The 16,009-nt window shown below is 39.5% G+C and overlaps 1 protein-coding gene across 1 annotated transcript in view; it reads left to right on the top strand.

The window, feature by feature from the left end:
- LOC307060666 (cyclic AMP-dependent transcription factor ATF-7) overlaps positions 1-16,009 on the top strand; it is a 97,248-nt gene that overhangs the window by 20,518 nt on the left and 60,721 nt on the right. The window lies entirely within an intron of this gene.

The raw sequence follows: 16,009 nt of genomic DNA, 5'->3' as shown, positions 1-16,009 counted from the left end.
GAATATGTCATGTGACTGTCCAGTGACACTTACTGGTAGTATGTGAGATTGCAGACTAGTTCTATTAAACATTGTAAATACTTAGAGAAATATAAAAAGAAGAGATTTAAGCTCCAGAGATTCCTAAGAATTGGAATTTGAGAGACAAATAGGGTTGGTGACAAGGAATGGGCAGAAGGATGACTCCAAATTCCAGTAAATGCTGAAAATTTCATAAAAGACTAAAAAAGCCAATGTATTCTGAAGTATTTAGCATTGTAGGGTTTATTTCCTTCCTTGTCAAAGTTTTCAACTGTATTGTTTGTTGACTGCATGTTTTCCTCATGTGGTTTATATGTGTGTGTGTGTGTGTGTGTGTGTGTGTATTTTTACAATAGAAGCCACTTGGGAAAATAGAGTAAATTTGTTTCACTTTTCAGACAGCTTTATGGGAGTACATACCTGAATCTGATTCCTCCAAATTTGTGTGTGAATTTGTTGATTATAATACTTACTGTGACTCCCATAATAGCTACCCGGTACCCTTTTTACTTATCTCACTTACTTTAAAAAATCTGCACTTTTGGTGAAAAGATTTATTTTTCTTCACTTATTGTTTAAGCTGCTCAGTGCCCCTCTTACGTATTGTATGCTTAAGACTACCCAGACAAGGACTTAAATAAATAAAAATGGATGGTAAAAATAAAGGAATACATAGGAAAAGCATATCTTAAGCTTTCTGAGAAAGAAAATATATCAATAGGGTTTCTTCAGGCTGTCTCATCAGAAAAAAGTAGTTTTCACTGAGATTTGTGAGATCCCAGAAGGGCTTTGTGTTTGTTTCTTTGTTTTTGTTTTGCATTATTTTGGACTAGAGGTAGGAAAACAGGGATTTTTACTTTGGGTCCTTCTTGTATTGTCGGGTTCTGTTTACCATAAGCCTTTTCCTTCCCCTACTTTTCCCTCCCATTTCTGAATTGTTTGTTGGTATTTTGGTCATTAGGATTCATTATAACCTCTGGCATAGATCCTGAGGCTTTTTTTCCCTCAGTGAGTGTGGAACTGAGGGAGATTGCTACCTTCTTTTGGATTCAAGTTACCTGTTTCACAGAAAAAAGGATAAAAAGCTACAACTTAAAGCTTTGAGGTAGCATGATTCATCCTTTTACCTGCTTTGCCTGTCAAAACTTTATGGTCAGGGGCTTCCCTGGTGGCGCAGTGGTTGAGAGTCCGCCTGCCGATGCAGGGGACACGGGTTCGTGCCCCGATCCCGGAGGATCCCACATGCCGCGGAGCGGCTGGGCCCGCGAGCCATGGCCGCGGAGCCTGTGTGTCCGGAGCCTGTGCTCCGCAACGGGAGAGGCCACAGCAGTGAGAGGCCCGCGTACAGCAAAAAAAAAAAACAAAAAACAAACAAACAAAAAAAAAAACTTTATGGTCAGGTGAGATTATACTTCTTTTAATATTTATTTACTTGCTTATTTATTTATTTGGTTGCACTGGGTCTTAGTTGCTGCAGGTGGGCTCCTTACTTGTGGCATGCGAACTCTTAGTTGTGGCATGCATGTGGGACCTAGTTCCCTGACCAGGGTTCAAACCCAGGCCCCCTGCATTGGGAACGCGGAGTCTTATCCACTGCACCATCAAGGAAGTCCTGAGATTGTAGTTCTTTAGTTATATTTAGTCTCCTTTCAGGTTTCTCCCAATATCTAGTAACAAATAACTCTAGAGTGGCATCTCTATAAGATTTACTATGATTGCTTTATGTTATATGAAATAGTGAAAATCTGACAGAGAAGATAAATTTGGTAAAGTGAACTACCCTTGGCCTGTCGTCCCAGCTTCCTTATTACCTTGAAAATGGTTTCATTCTGGAGCCACTTTGAGGCCTTCAAGCCTATTTATAATCAGTTGTCACTGATTCATTGATTACTCCAGAAATGGTAGAATAATAAAAAGGGTATGTAAGTCCCAGGAGGGGTAATAAGGACCATGATCATTTTTGCAAGGCATGTTTAGAGCTCAGCAGCCATAGAAGTCTCAAAAATCAGTGGCTTCTACCAGTTAGAGGAAGAAGGAATGAAAGCAAATTATAATTCAAGAGACTGATCCATAAAAAAAACAACCAACAAAAGTTGTAGGAATCTTGTATTATTTAAATATCTGTTTTCTGCCCAGATTTTACCCTGTGTACCCTTAAATTCAGAAATCATCTTATGCCTTAATATTAAGGGGAGGTGAAAGGAAAATTCACCTAAAATAGACTAGTGGATTATGCTCTCCACCATATAATCAAAACCACCGGGCTTTCAATGGATACGTAAACATGTTTTGGTTGCTAGGTCTTTAATGGCTGTTATTTTTGGATTCTGTTCATGATCCACTTCCCAACAGTAAGTCTGATGTGACACAGCTGAGTTCTAAATATGCTACATGTACTTTTTAAAAAAAGATGGCTGCTGAAGTTTGTATTCTTTGCATTCTTATCTGAAAAGACAGGTGATAGAGTTTTTTGAGCTAACTTATTCCTATTCTCCTGTTGAGTCTCGGTTTCTCTTGAGGCCTCATCACCCTCATGAAGAGGAACTCAGGGAAAAATATTCCTGCTAATATTTCTTTACAGAATGTGGTAGCAGGAATAGTTAATAGAGCTGCCTCTGGAGAATGGGTTAGTGTTGTTAAGGCAGCAGAGCCCCAGATACCCTGTGGTAAAGGGCTGGTTGAATTTGAGTTGTATGGGTTTTAAAAATGTTTATAAGACAGCATCTATTTAAAAAACGTAACTATAAAATAGCTTTGCCTCTGTGTTATTAAAATATTAGAAATACAGTTTGGTGCTGAATCTAGGAAGTCTTGTAAGTTTTTAATGCTTTGGGGGGCACTTTTACTTGAAGGTGGATTATAAAGTTCTGTTGCATGTGGATGCAGGAAAAATCACTATGTGTCAGTAATCTTGAATTTGAGATGTTACTTCATGTGGATACAGTTTGATAACTTACCTTTTGGATGCTTTTTGTCCTTTTTTTTTGCCATGCCTCCAGGCTTGTGGGATTTTAGTTCCGTGACCAGGGATTGAACCCGGGCCCTCAGCAGTGACAGCATGGAGTCCTAACCACTGGACCACCAGGGAATTCCCTTAAAATGTTTTACTGGAAATTTGTACCTTTTTTTTTTTTTTTTTGGCCGCACCGCACTACCTGTGGGATCTTAGTTCCCCAGCCAGGGATCGAACCCGTGCCCCTGCAGTGGAAGCTCGAAGTCCTAACCACTGGACTGCCAGGGAATTCCTTGTCCAATTTTTATTACCAGGAGTCAACAATTTCCATATTCCTATACCTCCCTTTCAGGCCCATGATGCTGGTTTGCAGTATGAATTATGCAGATTTAAGTAGTCCCTCTGGTTACCACCATCAAGTCTTTGAGCAGAAGCTGGTTGTATAAGCTTATTACTTAGAATGTCTATTTCCTTAAGAACAGGAACACATTTCCTCTGAGAAGATACTATTCATGGATAGTATCATCCCATTATTAGCCATTTTTGAGAAGGGTTTCTGTCATAACCACTGTGTATGACTCTGTCCTTTTAAGGAAAAATCCTTTGATTGTTTCTCTACCCATTGTGATGCTGAGGTGCTGTTATTCTATCCCACCCCACCCCCACCGAGGATATCTACTACCAGATCTTTTCTTCTCCCAGAGAACATTTAGGTACAGGTTGAGGTTCTGTTCATATCTTTCTGAGACACGACACGTATAACTAGTTCATAGACCTCCGGAGCCTGCTTTCCCTTCCGAAGGCCAGGGTGGCAGTAGAGCCCTAGTTGTGGTGGGATGGAGGGCAGCTTCTTTACATCCTTATCTTGTCATATAATAGGAATAATGTTTATGGTGCTGTAGTCCTGGCTTCACTTGGCATTTAACCAACCTCCAGTGCTGTTTATTGCTTCGTATCCTCTGCCTCCATGAACATTATCCCTTAAATCTCTATTGCTTTGTAATATATGAGGCAACAAATAGCTTCTATGATTGGTTAAATGCTGGCATGCTGCAAAGGTGTATATTTTATTGCCTATGTAACACAGATCTATAGAGATTATTCCTGTTATCCCAGCCCTCCCGTGAAATAGGCTCTACTGGTACTGTGGGACTCTGGATTGTCAGTTCTGTCCCTTTGGCAAGTTTGCCTATTAACTGGCATTGGCACAAAAGAAAAGCAAGGAAGAATGGCTGGTGCTGATTACTAATTCTTTATGTTAGGGGAGCATCTTGAATTGGAGAATAACATAGGAAAAAATGGCTCTGGTACATAAACACCACTTGTGGTGATATGTGCTGTGATTTGTGCTAGCTTTACATGCTTCGACAGGTGAAAACAATTTCAGGCAAACAAATAAGCCTTTCTTTCTCACCCCCTGCCAAGAGTTTTTTAAAAATTCAAATTTTGGGGCTTCCCTGGTGGCGCAGTGGATGAGAGTCCGCCTGCCGATGCAGGGGACACGGGTTTGTGCCCTGGTCCAGGAAAATCCCACATGCCGCAGAGCGGCTAGGCCCATGAGCTATGGCCGCTGAGCCTGCGCGTCCAGAGCCTGTGCTCTGCAACGGGAGAGGCCACAACAGTGAGAGGCCTGCGTACCACAAAATAAAAAAATAAAATTCAAAATTTTATTTAATAATTCATATTTCATTCAATAATTAATCCAGTTCCCATCTGGTAAGAGTGCCTGCATGCTGTCAGGCAGCTGAAAATACACTGCCTTATACACAATTAGGCCAAATGCTAACCTTGTTTTTTGTAATAATATGTTGATTTTGAAATAACTTTCAGTCCACTTTAAGTATGCTGCAGTTTTATGTAATCTTGTAACAGCAGTAGACCACTGTTATGCATAGTAAAGAAAAAAACTGGGACTGGGATGAAAAATGTAGACATGTTAAAAGCAAGGAATTAAACCCAAGTTTTTTTAATGTCAGATCTGGCACTCTTGACATTTACTCTTAGAAACAAGTGGTTGATTATTTTATTTTTTGTGTTATATTAATTATTATGTTACTAAGAGCATAGTAGATTAAAAGCATCCCAGCTCTAGTCTGCCAAAAAAAAAAGGCTGTTATGAACCTAATTGGAGCTATACCCAAGAAATTAAGGTGAAAATTTTCAGTTACTCACTCTTGTTTTCCTTGGATATGACTTAATATTTGGTATGGGAGCCCAGAAACTGTTCTCAGAACATTCCTGGTAGAAAAAAAATCCTCTGTCTTTGTATCTCTGTTCATCCTAAGTCAGGAGAAGGGCCTCTTTCCTAGTCCCTTCTTTTACAAACTGCTGAGTTTATAAACCGCCTTCTGGATATGAGAGCCTGTCCTTCATTAATCCCTCTTTTGCCACCCCTGCAAAACCATGTACATATAACTAGGTTGTTAACTTACAAGATATTGTCATCATTATATAGAATTCTTCGTTCTTTTATTAAAAACTCTTCCAGCTAATGCGGCAAATTTGAAGCACAGCCACTGTGCTCCTTCTGTCTGGTTAGCATGTTTCTTTAATGCAGATTGACTTGCTCAGCAGTTGCGTTTTGTCTGAAGCCCTTGTTAAGGCCTACTCTGTATGTGGATTCATAACACATCTGTGTGTACATCTACACTGCTGTATAAATAATAATAAGTAATCACCAGATGGCCTATAACTGCTCCTCTGGACCTGCTGGGTCTCTTGAAGCTGTTAGGAGAGTCTTCTGGCGTTTTGCTGGGGAAAACTTGTCATAGATTTATTTCTAAAAAAATTCAAACTCACAACTGGGTGTTTAGGACTAGATATTGCTGTGTTGTAAATATTTAACAGGCTTTGTACAATGACAAGTAAAAGCGCCATTACTAACCACACACAGTGGCTATGGAGCTCTTCTTCCCTCCCGGCCATTTAGAAAGGAAACGAAATGCCGATAAATTGTGCATTATGAACAAGGTGCAAGAGATGCTCTCTGGATGCTCTTTCGTAGGAGAAGAAAGAGAACTTAAATGTTCTGCTCAAAGGATGTAACGGGGCAAACTTAAGTTTTTTAACCATATGCTAGTGACTTAAATAAAACAAAATGCCCCTTTTAAATTGGACTTTATAATACAAGAAAAGCACCTTCAACTGGAGTTTGGTCAGAGCCAGGTTTCAGTCTTAATTGTCTTTATAACTAAACGGTAAATCCCTTTAAAAGGGTTACAGTTGCAAGTACTTAGCTAAATTTCAGTTAGCTATATTTTAGACTTTGGGTTATGTCTAAAAATTTAAGACATATAATTGTTTGATAGCATTATTTATAGAGCAAAACTTCTTTTGTCCTCTTTTCCTTCATTTTTCTAAAAAGGGGTATTTTGTTTTTGGGGAAAAATACTATTCTGGTTTAGCCTGCTTATAATTTTCTGAGCTATATTTTGTTATTATTAATCCCCTTCCTCCAGTACCTATTCCAGGGTACTTGCTCAGTACAGTAATGCATGTTTTTAAAAATAAAAATAAAACTGACTCCCTCTAAATGTTAGTGGTTTTTAGTCTTTGTTTATCGTAAGGTAACATAAAAAAAAGGTTTTAAACAAATTGGGTATCTTTTAACTCTCAAGCCTAGTTTTTCTTTTGTCTGTTGACGGTTGAATCTATTTAACCACAGAGGGACTGTCCTATAAATCATAGCATGTGGCTGTTACATTCGAGTTAGGATGTATAGAAAGCTTTTCTTTTTCAAAATCTCATCTTGAAGAAGTGACATACAAATTGTGAGGCAGAAATGCTGCTATTTATAGTTTATTGTAGTCAGATTTTGCTTTTTAAGTCTTCTCATAAAATTAACAGGTTAAGGAAAGGATTTCAAGGAGGAAAGAAAGCATCATGGAGAAAAGATGGAAGCTTTGGGATTTATCTCTTTGTAATGGTGCCTTTGTGTTTTTACTTTGAAATTTCTTTGTGCAGTGAAATATGCTACCTAAGATTGTGATTTGGTAAGAATCTGGACTATTTGCAATTGTCATGTGAAAGTACAGAGAGAATGAGAATGAATTTTGTGAAATTAGCCCATTCCCAGTCTGGCACACCATGTGCCCTGTGTGGCTGCTGATTCTGCTGGCAGATTGAAGAGCTGAACCAGCTTCTGCTCTAAAGACTAAAATTGCCAGCCATCATTCCAGCTTTTAAATCTTCTTGTTCACATCGATGATGTCAGATTTGGAGCAAACATAGTTCTGTCTTTAGATCCCAGGTGGAATTTGCAATTCCCTGGGTTGGAAGGAAAGAGTTCTTCCTTTTTGCCTTTGAAAAACTTGAGTAGCTCTGCAAGGAAAGTCAGCAGAATAAATCTGCAGCTTTACCTTGTCCTTTGAGTCATTGTAGAAAGCTGAGTGCTCTGTTCGGCATTCAGCAAATTGGCCGTCAGAGTTGCAGCTCTGCTTATCAGATATATAATCTCTCTAAGAGCCATTTATGTTATTCCAGAGAGGATCATCCAATGGCAAAAGGAACGCCTCTTTTCTCCTCTCAAGGGTCAGATCTTCTTTTGATACTGGGCAATTACCCCTTGATTTTTCTGAAAAATACCTCAATCTACTATACAGATTGGCACCAGCACAGGTTGCAGACTTGGTTACAATGACAAGCTCTGATTTCTTAGCCACAGGGAGAGGCATCAGGGTGACACGCGTAAGTATGCCAGAGGCTTAATGGTGGTGATTTTTCTGCTGAGTATCTCAGTGCCCCGTATGAGCTTGGCTTCTCTTCTCTTTCTCTGAGGGAGAAAACATTTGCTTTAGTGTTTTGCACACTAGTCACTCTAAAAATGCTGCGAGAGTTCTCTTTCTCTCATTTTCTCAAGTCTCTTTCCTTGTCTTTAGTTATTGTCCTCTCCAGTTTGAGATCAAGCCTTATAGTCTTAATTTTTTACTTTTTGCTTTCCTCTTGTACTGCTTATCTTGGCTCTTATTAGCCTTTGGACCTGGTGGGGATTATTAACCAGTGTTTCCTCTAATTAAAAAAGATTAATAGACTTTATTTTTTTAGAGCAGTTTTATATTTACAGAATTGAAAGTCCAAGAGTTCCCATCTACCCCCCACCTTGTTGTACCTCCAGCCTGCCACATCTTGTATTAGTGTGGTAGATTTGTTACAACTGATATTGTACATTATTATTAACTAAAGTCCATAGTTTACATAAGGGTTCACCCTGTGTTGTACATTCTATGCGTTTTGACAAATGTATAACATGTATCCTCCATTACCATGTCATACAGAATAGTTTCACTGCCCTAAAAATCCCCAGTTGTTCCACCTATTCATCCCCCACCCCACCTCAGCCCCTGGTAACCACAGATCTTTTTACTGTCTTCATAGTTTTGCCTTTTCCAGAATGTCATATAGTTAGAATCATGCATTTCTTTAATTTTTTTTAAAGTCATGAGCAGATAACCATGTGATTGGGAACAGTTGGAGAATGGGGGAGAGAAAATTAAGATGTGAGGTCACAGCTCTGAGATCTCTCTAAAAGTACAAGAATCAAATCTAGGGAGATTTATGTGGCCAGCCTTTTTTCTCTACTGGGAGTCTCTCTGATGTTAAAGGATTTGGCTTGCTTGGAGACAGTTTTACTGGTTCTAGGTATTGGGAACAAGGACAGGATGAACACTGAATGGGCTGTTTCTGGGGAGTCAAGGTATTAGGGCTGGGCAAGGTGAGAGGAAGTAAAGCCTGTGATCCCTTTTCCTTTGTTGAAGTCGAGTACAATAAAGTCTCCTCTCCTTCTCTCCCATTGGCAGCCTTATATGTGATTGAAAAAATCCGTGTAAATAAACTGATTTATTTACTTCTGTTTAAATGTAGAAGTACATTTAAATAATATACTTCTACATTAATTAAAGATTCATATAAGTTAATGTTATTAGAAAAGTATGGGAGCTATCATTCACACTTTAGTATCAATTAGTTTAACCACAGATGTAATATTGGCTACATAAAGGAATAGAAGTTTTTATTTGGGTTTAGGGGTTAGTAGATGAGAACTGGCTTAGGTAGATGGCCCCTAAGCAAAAGAGACATGACGACTTATGAGGATGTCAAAGATAAACAGATTTACTCGTTAGGTTTGTTTGGGGTATCTCAACTTCCTTCTGCTAGACGCTAGTTGAGAAGTATAAATCTTTTTTTTTTTTTGGCCACTCTGCACGGCTTATGGAATCTTAGTTCCCTGACCAGGGATTGAACCTTGGCCCCTGCAGTGAAAGCGCCGAGTTCTAACCACTGGACCACCAGGGAATTCCCGAGAAGTATAAATTAAGAAGGGCACCAGTAAACACTAGAAACAACTTAATTCTCTTTGGGTAGAAAGAGACATTTCCTCCTTGTCCTGGTTTGGAAATTTTATTTTATTTTATTTTACTTATTATTACTATTTTTTGGCCGTGCGGCGCGGCTTATGGGATGTTAGTTCCCCAACCAGGGATTGAACCCTCGCCCGTGGCAGTGAAAGGGTGGAGTCCTAACCACTGGACCACTAGGGAATTCCCATGGAAATTTTAGATTGATAAAATATGGGGGAAAGGGAGTGACCTGATTTCTTTAGTTCTGGGATTCAAGTTTCCCATCTACTTAGAATGTTAACTCCCTGGTATTGGGTAAGATCTCTTTTCATAGAGATACTGACTCTTTACCTTTTAGATTTGGCTACATATGAGAATCTTCCAGTCTTGGCCTCAGCACTAATTTAATTTCCTTGTTGAACTGAATTGACTCTATGGTAAAAATGAACACTAGCCTAGGTTAGGCTCTATAGCATAATGTTCAGGATTAACAGCAGTTAGTGCAGGCCAACATCTTATGTGTGCATACGTACATCTACAACTTAGAGGAAATGTTGTGTTTATATAATGTATAGGAAAATTATATGGGGATCATATGGGGGGAATGGGAGAGAACAAAAACAAAGAAAATTGTTTAACTGTATCAGTGTCTAATAATAATAACAGCAGCAACAGCAACAATAACTAAAGCTAACTGAGCTCTTATATACTGTGCAGAAATAGTTTACAGATATTATTTTCTTTAACCCTAGAAATCCCGAGGGAGGGTATAATATTATCTCCATTTTACAAATGAGAAAACTAAGGATCAGAGAGGTTAAATAACTTGTACAAGGTCATACAATACTTTGTGATGGAAATGTAATACAAACCCAGGCACACTTCAGACCAGCACTTCTACTAGGATAAATTGCTTCCTTATTCTTCTCCATACACATGTAAGTATGCACATCTAGCACAGGGGAAAAAAAAAAAAGAATAAGTAGTGTTTTTTTGCACTGGTCCAAAAGCAATCATTTAAGTAAGTCCTAGCTATAGTTTGTTACTGATGTAGGTAGTCATCTGGCTGCCATACCAGAGAGAGCTGGATCGACAGTTGAGCTCTGCCTGTACAAAAAGATAAGAATTCTTACTAAAACAAAGAGCCATCTCTGCAACTGCCTCAGCCTTATTAATCTATAATGTTTTTTATGTACCTGGGAATGCTGCTGAGATGTATCTAACTGTTTGTGAGGTAAACAACCACTGTTTAGTAGTAGGGGCATGATTTTAAGATGGGAAGGAAAACTAATTCTTGACCAACCAGAAATGTAGACAGAGCTAGAAAACCATGACCTAAAAATCATAGCTTCAGCATTCTCCACTAATAGGCCCAAAGAAACACTGTGGTGTCATCTTTTTGACTTCTAGATTGGGTCATTGGTTCCTGACTCATATTCCCTTCTTCCTCACTCATACTCCCTTCTTCCTCATCTTAGTTTTATGCCTGTAAGCTCCCAAATGCACAGGATGGTATCTGGGTGTCTTGCTTTATGTAGTGCCATGTAGCAGTGGGGCTTTTGTTATTGTGGCTGCCATACAGATTGTTAATAAGAGGAAATGTGACTAAGGTGGAATTAGGGTATGATTCGGAGTATGTTACCAGTGTAGTGAGATACATGATCTGCCCAATGATTGATAACTTGTTTATTCTCTGACTTTTTGGAGGTATGACTGCATGGGGGGTCTTAACTGTTAAATAATAGAATTCTTCTCCACTCAGATCTCACAATCTTTCCTTCTTTGACTTCATAGCACTTTCATATATCTGCTCTTTCCTTTTCTCTTACGAACTGTGGTGTGTTGATGCGATGGACATTTCATTTATGACTGGAAGTGGAAATATATGGCTAAGTAGATACATGGAAATATTTATGTGAAATAACTTGTGATAAAAACATGTAGAAGTACACATAAAGGATCAAAAGAGATCGGAGAGTATTTTTTTTAATTAATTAATTAATTTGTTTTTGGCTGTGTTGGGTCTTCGTTGCTGCGTGTGGGCTTTCTCTAGTTGCGGCCAGAGGGGGCTACTCTTTGTTGTGGTGCACGGGCTTCTCATTGTGGTGGCTTCTCTTGTGGCAGAGCACGGGCTCTAGGCATGCGGGCTTCAGTAATTGCAGCACACGGGCTCAGTTGTGGCTTGCGGGCTCTAGAGCGCAGGCTCAGTAGTTGTGGCACACAGGCTTAGTTGCTCCGTGGCATGTGGGATCTTCCCGGACCAGGGATCGAACCTGTGTCCCCTGCATTGGCAGGCAGGTTCTTAACCACTGCACCACCAGGGAAGCCCCCCGGAGAGTCTTATTTATTTATTTATTTAACATCTTTATTGGAGTATAATTGCTTTACAATGGTGTGTTAGTTTCTGCTGTATAACAAAGTGAATCGGCTATAAATATACATACATCCGCATATCTCCTCCCTCTCGCGTCTCCCTCCCACCCTACCTATCCCACCTCTCTAGGTGGACACAAAACACCGAGCTGATCTCCCTGTGCTATGAGGCTGCTTCCCACTAGCTGTCTATTTTACATTTGATAGTGTATATATGTCCATGCCACTCTCTCACTTTGTCCCAGCTGACCCTCCCCCCTCCCCCGTCCTCAAGTCCATTCTCTATGTCTGCGTCTTTATTCCTGTCCTGCCCCTAGGTTCTTCAGAACCATTTTTTTTTTAGATTCCATATATATATGTTAGCATATGGTATTTGTCTTTCTTTCTGACTTACTTCACTCTGTATGACAGACTCTAGGTCCATCCACCTCACTACAAATAACTCAGTTTCGTTTCTTTTTATGGCTGAGTAATATTCCATTGTATATATGTGCCACATCTTCTTTATCCATTCATGTGTTGATGGACACTTAGGTTGCTTCCATGTCTTGGCTATTGTAAATAGAGCCACAGTGAACATTGTGGTACATGACTGTTTTTGAATTATGGTTTTCTCAGGGTATATGCCCAGTAGTGGGATTGCTGGGTCATATGGTAGTTCTATTTTTAGTTTTTTGAGGGACCTCCATTACTGTCCCTGGAGAGTCTTATAGTTGACATTTTTAGTAAAGGGATTCTTTGTATGTTTGTCTGAATGTCTTCATCCTTTACTGGAAAGTTGCTTAAAATATACATTTCCTTCTTGATTCTAATAATGATTCATTATATAACCGTGGACTATGTGAAAGTAACTCTGCATTCAACTGTAGGAAGTATCTGACTAGAGTCTTGTCTTTCCTACCTTTGACCATGAAGTCAAATTCTTGGCTTTAGAGCTAAGAATACCTTATTGGGCAAGGTCACAAGCTATCAAAATGATTACTCTGGATGTCCAAAGATCTCATTTGTTTATTTTGTTGGATGCCTCTGACAAGTCAGTTAGTTGTGTGTATATGTGTACGTGTGTGTGTGTGTGTGTGTGTGTGTACTGCCAGGAGTTTCTGAAAAACTGTAAGTACAAAGAAAAGATGATTCAGGGCAGCAACCTATCAAACAGAAACTACAAGCTTGGCTCCTAAGAGGTTATCAGGTAGGCAGTGACAGCCTAATAGGATGGATGATTCTTTTAAAAAATGAAAAAGGCCCTACATTTTTTTTTTTTTTTGCTGTACGCGGGCCTCTCACTGTTGTGGCCTCTCCCGTTGCAGAGCACAGGCTCCGGACGCGCAGGCTCAGCGGCCATGGCTCACGGGCCTAGCCGCTCCGCGGCATGTGGGATCTTCCCGGACCGGGGCACGAACCCGTGTCCCCTGCATCAGCAGGCGGACTCTCAACCACTGCGCCACCAGGGAAGCCCCGGCCCTACATTTTAATGCTAGCCTCAGTTACCTCATTTTTGTGTCTCTCTTCTCAAGCTTACTAACCAAAACAACAATAGCAACAAAAACAAAAAAATCTTTCACTACCATAAGTTATTTGACTCAAGTGAAAAGAGTTGTTGAGGTAATTTTAAAGCTCTGTTGTGGTGTGTAGGTGGAGATAGCTGTATAATACCAGAGTGGGCAGACAGTATTACAGACATCTATCACTTCAGTTAGCATCATTTTTTTTTTACACAGTGGCAATCTGTGTGCATTAATTTTTTTTCACTGTGTTAATGTTTATAACTTCAGACATTTGTCGTCTTATTATACTTCAGTTTCAGGCATTTCTTAGGATTAAGGAAGAGACTGTAGTCCACTTAGACTGTATTTGGAGGGGACAATAAAAGTAATTACTCTAAAATTTCCAGGGGTCTAGGTGTCTAAATATGTTCTATAAGGTACCATGTTAGGTTCAACAATTTAGCTATTCCCTCTTCAGCCTTTCCTTTTCTTCCCTTTTAATTTTTACCTAGATAATTGCAAAAGTGAAAAGGGGAGGCTTTGTTTCAGCATTCTTTTACTTATATGCATTTGAAGCTACAGCCAGACAGGGCCTTATGGAGGCTTGTACTTTCATTTATGCATGTGACTGCTCAGAGGAGAGAGGGTTGTGTGCACATATGTAGTAGCTCATGGCAGAGCGGTGGTTAAAGGTTTGAACATATTGTACCTTGTAGTCCTGAGGGAGGCATTTTGCTCCTCTGTAGACAGGAATCCGCTTGTCAGAGTGGAATGGCTTTTTGTTTTCTCTTTATCTAGTAAAATGCAGTGGGCTAAAAGCCTTTCTGGGAAGCAATTTCTTCCTCCACCACATGAACAGAAGGTCATGGATGCTGTCTCTGAAACAAAGGGGAAGTGGTGATAGAAAAATCAGTGGCTAGGGCATAATTGGATTGGAGCTCTGTCAAAGAGACTACAGTTCTTGTTTAGAAGCTGGACTTTTCTGCTATGCCATGCTTTTCTGTCTTATAGAAATATAAGCAATGAGTACTCTACTTCAGGCTTAATTTTTCAGGCTCTTTTTCTGAGCACTCTATGAGAATAAACTTGCAGCAATCTATTTACTTTTACTTAGTGGTTTTCCAAAAAAATTTTAAGACTTTTCTTAGAGCAGTTTTAAGTTCACAGCAAAATTGAGAGGACAGTACAGAGATTCCCCATGTACTCCCTGCCTCCACACAAACATAGCACTTCCCATTATCAACATCCCCCACCAGAGTGGCACATTTGTTACAACTAATGAACCTACAATGATACATCATAATCACCCAAAGTCCACAGCTTACCTTAGAGTTCACTCTTGGTGCTGTACATTTGATGGGTTTGGACAAATGTATACCGACATACAGTCATCGTTATATTATCATACAGAGTATATTCACTGCCCTAAAAATCCTCGGTGCTCCACCTATTCATCTTTCCTTCCACCCCTCCCCCGACTCCTAGCAACCACTGATCGTTTTACTGTGTCCATAGCTATGCCTTTTCCAGAAAGCCATATAGTTGGAATCATACAGTATGTAGCCTTTTTCAGATTGCCATTTTTCACTTAACATGCATTTAAGGTTCCTTCATGTCTTTCCATGGCTTGATACCTCATTTCTTTTTAGCACTGAATAGTATTCCATTGTCTGGACATACCACAGTTTATTTATCCATTTACCTACTGAAGGATATCTTGGTTGCTTCCAAGTTTTGACAGTTATGAATAAAGCTGCTATAAAAATCCATGTGCAGGTTTTTGTGTGAACATAAATTTTCAGCTCCTTTGGATCAATATCAAACTGCATGATTGCTAGATCGTATGGTAAGAATATGTTTATTTTTGTAAGAAACTGCCAAGTTGTCTTCCAAATTGGCTCTACCATTTTTTCATTCCCACTGGCAATGAATTAAAGTTCCTGTTGCTTCACACCCTTGTCAGCATTTGGTGTTATCAGTGATCCAGAGTTTGGCCAATAGAATAGATGTGTAGTGGTATGTCGTTTTAATTTGCATTTCCCTGATGACATATGATGTGCAGCATCTCTTATATGTTTTTGTGCTATCTGTATATCTTTGGCGAGATGTCTGTTAAGGTCTTTGGCCTATTTTTTATTTTATTTTATTATTTTATTTTATTTTTGCGGTATGCGGGCCTCTCACTGTTGTGGCCTCTCCCGTTGCGGAGCACAGGCTCTGGACGCGCAGGCTCAGCGGCCATGGCTCACGGGCCCAGCCGCTCCGCGGCATGTGGGATCTTCCCGGACCGGGGCACGAACCCGTGTCCCCTGCGTCGGCAGGCGGACTCTCAACCACTGCGCCACCAGGGAAGCCCTGGCCTATTTTTTAATTGGGTTGTTTCCTTATTGTTGAGTTTTAAGAGTTCTTTATGTATTTTGAATATCAGTCCTTTATCAAATGTGTCTTTTGCAAATACTTTTTCCCAGGCTATGGCTTACCTTCTCATTCACTTGACATTGTCTTTCACAGAACACAAGTTTTTATTTAATGAAGTCCAGCTTATCAATTATTTCTTTTATTGATTATGCCTTTGTTGTTGTCTCTAAAGTCATTGCCAAACCCAAGATTACCTGGGTCTTTTCCTGTGTTATCTTCTGGGAGTTTTATAGTTTTGTGTTTCACATTTATGTCTATGATCCATTTTGAGTTAGTTTTTTCAAAGGATTTAAAGTCTGTGTCTAAATTCACTTTTTTGCATATGGATTGCTAGTTGTCCCAGCACTATTTGTTAAAAAGATTATCTTTGTTCCACTATATTGCTTTTGCTCCTTTAAAAAAAAAAAGAGGTATAATTGACATAT

This window comes from Hyperoodon ampullatus (genome assembly GCF_949752795.1).
Source record: "Hyperoodon ampullatus genome assembly, chromosome: 11".
NCBI classification, from domain to species: domain Eukaryota; kingdom Metazoa; phylum Chordata; class Mammalia; order Artiodactyla; family Ziphiidae; genus Hyperoodon; species Hyperoodon ampullatus.
This window is presented reverse-complemented; position numbering and strand designations above follow the sequence as displayed.